A 6,369-nucleotide genomic window follows, 5' to 3' on the forward strand; every position below is an offset into this window, starting at 1 on the left:
AGCTGTGTCCACTCCCACATGCAGGCATACAACTGCTTTTTCAACACCATGTCATGCTTTCTCCATCCAGACTCATTTTGTCAGACAAATGTTACTCAATTCCCTAACAGCGTTCTAGCCAAAGTACATAGTGAAAATACCTATTACAGCCAGAAAAAAAGGTCCCACATGGGGAACAGCCATTCCCCTGTAAATTTCAGAAGGCCAAAGCCTGAATATCTATCAGAAAGGTTCCATTAAGAGCACATGCTACATGAGCTGTAAATTCTTAGATGTACAAGTGGTGCATAAATGCAAGAAGCTGTTGAGGGTATATAAACTGGGGAGATGAAAATTAATCATGGGAGGCCTCTTGGAGAAGATTCAATTTCAAAAGAGCTATGAAGAAAGGAAAAGAGATGTGGTCTGTCAAATTCAAAGGAAGGAGAGGGAGGAAGGTGTAAGCAAGAGGTCAATGGTGGGAGAGATGAGAATGTGGCATAGTGAGTAGATTAGCTGGAGAGGAATGAAGAGAATCAATAAATGGGAGGGAGATAAACAATTGCATGCTTTAAAGCCAGTCAATTGCATGCTTTAAAGCCAGTCGTTCAGTAGTTTCTACTTAATGCAAAGAGGAAGGGGGTAACCACCTGAGGTTTTGCAGAATGGGGAGACATGCTAAAGATATTTTAGATAAATAATCTGGTCACAGAGTGAAGTGGTCATAATATTTATTAAGTGCTTACTGTTTGCAGAGCACTGTACTAAGCAATAGGAAAGAGTGCACAGCTGTGAATTACATATGGACTTTGTCCCTTGAGGGCCTCACAATCTATGACTGTAGAGGAGAGAGTTAGGAGGCTGACAGACTTGTGAGGAGGCGGACGTAATAGTCAAGCCAGGAGGAGACAAGTGTATGGACCAGGGTGGAGGCCATTGCATGGAGAGGAGAGGGCAGACCCTGGAAAGGAAGGAAAAGTCCGTTGTACTCATTATGTACAGTGTGCCTTGTAGGAACTAAGAGCTTGGGAGAAAGCTCTGACTGGATAACAAAAATATTGAAAGGTAAATGGATGGTCAACCAAATAATACTAATAATTATGGTATTTGTTAAGCTCTTACTATGTGCCAGGCACTGTACTGAGAAATAGAAAGGAATACAAGCAAATTGGGTTGGACACAGTCCTTGTCCCACATGAGGCTCACAGTCTTAATCCCCACTTTACAGATGAGGTGAGGCCTAGAAGTGAAGTGACTTCATTCATTCAATCATATTTATTGAGCACTTACTAAGCATCTGGAATGTACAAGTGACTTGCCCAAGGTCACACGGCAGGCAAGTGGTGGAGCCAGGATTAGAACCCATGACCTTCTGACTTCCAGGCCCTAAATCAAGAGTCTGCATAGGTGCTAAGGTGTATAAGCACAGATGCTAAGAGGACTGTTTGATGGATGCAACCTACAATGGTGGAGCTGAATTGGAGAATGGGTGGATTTTTCAGGAGACCTTTGAGGATGAGGAATGCTGTGATCTGGCAGATTTGAAGGGGAAAGTAGTTCCAGGCAGGAAACAGAAAGGGAGCAAGGGTCAGAAACAGAAGAGTCGATAATGTGACTCGGTGAGTTAGTGATCTTGGAAAGAAATAGAAGTGCAAGCTGGGTTGTTGTCAGAGAATAAAGTGAATAAATAAGAGAAAAAATGGTTGAAGTTCCTTAAAGTCAGGTCAGAAGTTTGTCCTTTATGTGGGCAAGGATTGCATAACCACTGGGTAACTATTTGAAGAGTGGAGAGTTCTATCTCAGAATGAATTTTTTTTTTTTAGGTCTGAAGCATTAAGGCACTGGGGAAACTTGGAGAGTTGGTGTTAACCTTCGGGTTGACTGAAAGGCTTATGAAATAACTTTCAAGATTCTTGGGTGGCCACTGGAAGTAATACAACTGTCCTGAAATTGATGTCTGGATTAAAAAGTAATGCTTAGATCACAACTCTGACTTACAATGGAAATATATTTGTCAGAATTCCCCCTGCCCTGGCCCACATCATTTAAACATCCATTAAATCGCACTTACTGGCAGAGTTCTCCAAGCGTTATTGGAGAACAGAAAAGAATGTAAAATATGTCAGTAGAAAACAGCTGACTGGCATTTAAAATGTTGAAGCCTTAATTTATCCAGCAAGTAAAAATAAAATCAAATAAATGTTTCACATGCTTCACCCCTTAAGATTAAAAATACAAATCAAACCATAAAAAATGAGCCACCTTAAAATAGTCTTAGTGTCCCACCTCAACCTCAGCTGAAAATCTCTTTGGGTTTTTGAGCTATTGATGGGAAGGATTAATAAAGTAAATTATGTGAATAGGGTAGAGGAAAATCTCCCTCAGACAGAACAACTGACTGCTGCTAAAACAATTGTGCTCGCAAATATTGGCCTTTCAGTAGAAACCTAGTTAATAGCCTCACATCCTGAATATCTGATTTTTAAGAAATATTTGACAGCTCACCCACCCAGGCAGAGGTAGAGATCGATCATCCCAAATTGTTTTGTGTTGAATTTAGAAACTTGTTCCCTCTAATGGCAACATGATCATTCTCTAAGTTCAAGCAAGATGGTAAGTTTATACATATAAAAAAAATTCCTAGGTGTATGTATTTTGAAAACTAAACCCCAAAGAAAAAAGCATGACTAGTTCCCAAAAAGCTATATTCCACTCCTTCAGTCTCACAAAAGATACTTAACCCTTTCCTTTTCAGTATTTTTTTATTTACTCTTTGGCCCTTTGGCATCTTTTTTTGTTCTTGGTTGTTTTTTGACGGATACATTTTTATTTACATGCAAATTAATAGCAAGCAGCTTGCCTGTAAATACCCCACTAATTATTAAAACATCTATGGCTCATTAGAATTCTGCATTTTAATTGTCAGTAAGATTGCCAATAATTTACAATAAACTTATGTAGAACCATAGAGTATTTTAAATCTACATAATAAAATCATACAGGAAGGTGGGTAAGCATACACCAATTTTATGTCTATGTCTTCAAGGTCAAATATGCGCTCTCCCTTTCCCCCTCCCCACCACTTCCTAATCTACATATTCATAAAGAACTTTGTACAAATTAATGAGATAGAAGATTAAATGGGTGCAGATTAAGAACAAACCCTACTGTTCTCCTAATTAGAGTGAAAGTTACTCAGCTCAATCAGAATAAAATTCCAATTTCAAGCTAATATAGGAGCACAGCAATAATGATCATTAAAAAACCCTATGAAACTTGATGCTCAGACAAGCTGTGGATTTACAAGACAATTTTTCCATAGATTAACACACTATCACCACGAGCAACCAGTATCAGGTGGCCAGAGTACAGAAGGTATGGTTCAAAACTTTCATCTTTTCCATCTCCAACTTCAGGCAGAGCCACACCCAAACCATTCCAAATAAATGGTGCCTTTCCTGTTTTTAAAGCTCTCATAAATGGTGCTTTTCCTGTTTTCAAAGATCACTTAATCATGTAGGGCTCAACAATAATAGTGATCACTATTATTATAAATGTGGTCTTTATTAGGCACTTAACTTGTGCAAGCTCTTGGGTAGATGCAGGGTTTTGAGATCAGACACAGCCATCTTCTAAATGGGATTCACGATCTATCTTATATCTATTTTAAAGATGAGGAAACTGAGGCCCAGGTAGGGTGACTTGCCCAAGGTCCCACATTAAGCTAGTGGCAAAACTGGGAGACTTGAACTCAGGTCACCTAACTCCCAGGCCTGTATTCTTTCCATCAGGTCATGCTGCCTCCCCAAGAAACATAAGAATTGAGAAACATTGTTCATCCGGTGGTGAATAGGAATTGTTTCTAGAAATGCCTAATTCACCCTTCTATCTTGACTTATTCCAGGCAAACATACAACTAGCCTAGGTCTTTTGTTTCAAGCCATTCCTGCCTCTCATTTCTCATGCCAGACCTGAGGCATTTCTTTTGTCCTCTCTGTCCTCTCATCCTGCCCTCTCTGTGAAGATGGAAATTATGCTCATCTGCCCCCTCCCTACCTCACTGGGATGAGGGATTAATGAGATAATGTCTGTAAAGTTCTCTGAGCAACCCAAGGAGGAGAAAAGAGCTATTATAGCTACCAAGTGGTTGTTATGACTTTACAAGCTGGGTTTGGAACCATCCTGTTGCCTGTCTGCCTTAAGCAAAAGTACACCTGGTCTGGACAAGAAATGTAATTAACCACTGCTGTTTTCCAGTTCAAAAACTAACCTGGAAATTCAAGTGCCATGACTGACCAGTATATCTGGTAGAGAGCAGGGAAGAAAACCTGATGCCAAAGCCGGTCTCTTTGGTATGTTGTAAAAGCTGCGGAAGAAAATGGGGCCTCCTTCCCCTCAGAATGCAATTTTCTCCACCAGATTGTATGACTCTGCTTCCATCAGTAAGCCAAGTGAACAGGCAGTGACTGCTACAAGGCCTTGGCTTCGAGGGTTTTGGTTCCACCAGATTTCACTGGCTAAGTCACTAGGGGGCTCAATCAATCAATGGTATTTATTAAGCACTTGTGTAGAGTACTGTACTAATAATAATGTTGGTATTTGTTAAGCGCTTACTATGTGCCGAGCACTGTTCTAAGCGCTGGGGTAGACATAGGGGAATCAGGTTGTCCCACGTGGGGCTCACAGTCTTAATTCCCATTTTACAGATGAGGGAACTGAGGCACAGAGAAGTTAAGTGACTTGCCCACAGTCACACAGCCGACAAGTGGCAGAGCTGGGATTCGAACTCATGAGCCCTGACTCCAAAGCCCGTGCTCTTTCCACCGAGCCACGCTGCTTCTCGTGGAAGAAGCACTTCCAAGTGCACTAAGCACTTGGAAGAGTCCAATCTAACAAAGTATTGAACTAGGCCAAAGAGAGGAAAGGAGAATGGGAGGAATCTAAAGATTAATGGGACATTCCTATAGCAAATGTGGGTCTTAGATGCCACTTTACCTTTAGCATCTACTAATGCAGGGCTGATCCCAAGTTGAAGCAAACAATCATAGCTGCTAACCTAGGATGACAGAGAGCAGTTTATCCAAGTCTAGTCTGATGTAATTTATTCTCCCTCCTGTGTCTCCTAGGCATTTGATTCTGAATGCTTTAAGATATTCACCCTACCCCTTAGTCCCACAGCACTTATGTACATAGCCATTGTTTATTTTAATGTCTATCTCCCCCTCTAGACTGTATGCAGGGAACGTGTCTAACAACTTTGCTGTATTATACTCTCCCAAGTGTTTAGAACCATTTCAGCACACAGTAAGCACTTGATAATACCACTAATTGATTGCTGTGCAGGCTGGGCAGTCAATTTACAACAATCAAAGGCAAAGACCCTCCTTCAAATTTTTTTACTAAAGGAAAATTGGCAGAAGCTGTCCAGTCACAAGTACCTTGATCACTAGTACCTAGACAACCTTTTTCTCCAAGTACTCTCCCATGCCAAAATGAAATCAATTTCTTCTTTTGACATTTCATCACATTTTTCTCTTCACTAGCTTTATTCATCTAGTTGCCTGCAAAATTGAAAATAATATGTATCTGCCTTTCTCCTTCATTGAATAATAAGCTCATTGAGGGCAAGAATTGTGTCTTTTACTTTGGCACAGCATTAGCAATATCCTATGGTCACTTTGGCCATAAATGGGTTTGGTGCGTAATCAATCGACTGTATTTATTAAGCACTTACTGTATGCCAAGTGCTGTTCAAAGTGGTTGGTAGTGTACAGTGCAATAGAGTTGATAGACATATTCCCTGCCCAGAAAGAGCTTACAGTCCAGTGGGGAAAACAGACATTAAAATAAATTATGAATATGTACGTAAGTACTTGTGGGGCTGAGGGATACAGTTAATATTCAGTTCTTAAAGCGTTCACATCCAAATGCATAGGGGATGCAAAGGGGAGATTTTTCTGGGCACTTAACAATGTGCTCCTCTTCTGACTGCTACTTGCTTGTCGTACTGCACAGAATACTAACATTACAATCAATTCTTACGGGCAAGTTATTGATCCTGAAGTATTCGTCAGTGGACTAAGATTTGATCTCAGGGAAGCAGTGTGTCCTAGTGGATAGAATGTGGGTCTGGGAGTTGGAAGTACCTGGGTTCTAATCCTGGCTCTACCACTTGTTTGCTGTGTGACCTTGGGCAAGTCACTTAACTTCTCTGCTTCAGTTACCTCCTCTATAAAATGGAGATTAAGATTGTGAGCCCCATGTGGGACCGGGGCCATGTCCAATCGGATCCGTGTAACTACCCCAGTGCTTAGAACAGTACTTGACACATAGTAAGTGCTTAACAAATATCATTGTTATTATTATCATTATTTCCTACAGGAGGCTCCA

The sequence above is a fragment of the Ornithorhynchus anatinus genome, chromosome 5 (genome assembly GCF_004115215.2).
Source record: "Ornithorhynchus anatinus isolate Pmale09 chromosome 5, mOrnAna1.pri.v4, whole genome shotgun sequence".
NCBI classification, from domain to species: Eukaryota; Metazoa; Chordata; class Mammalia; order Monotremata; family Ornithorhynchidae; genus Ornithorhynchus; species Ornithorhynchus anatinus.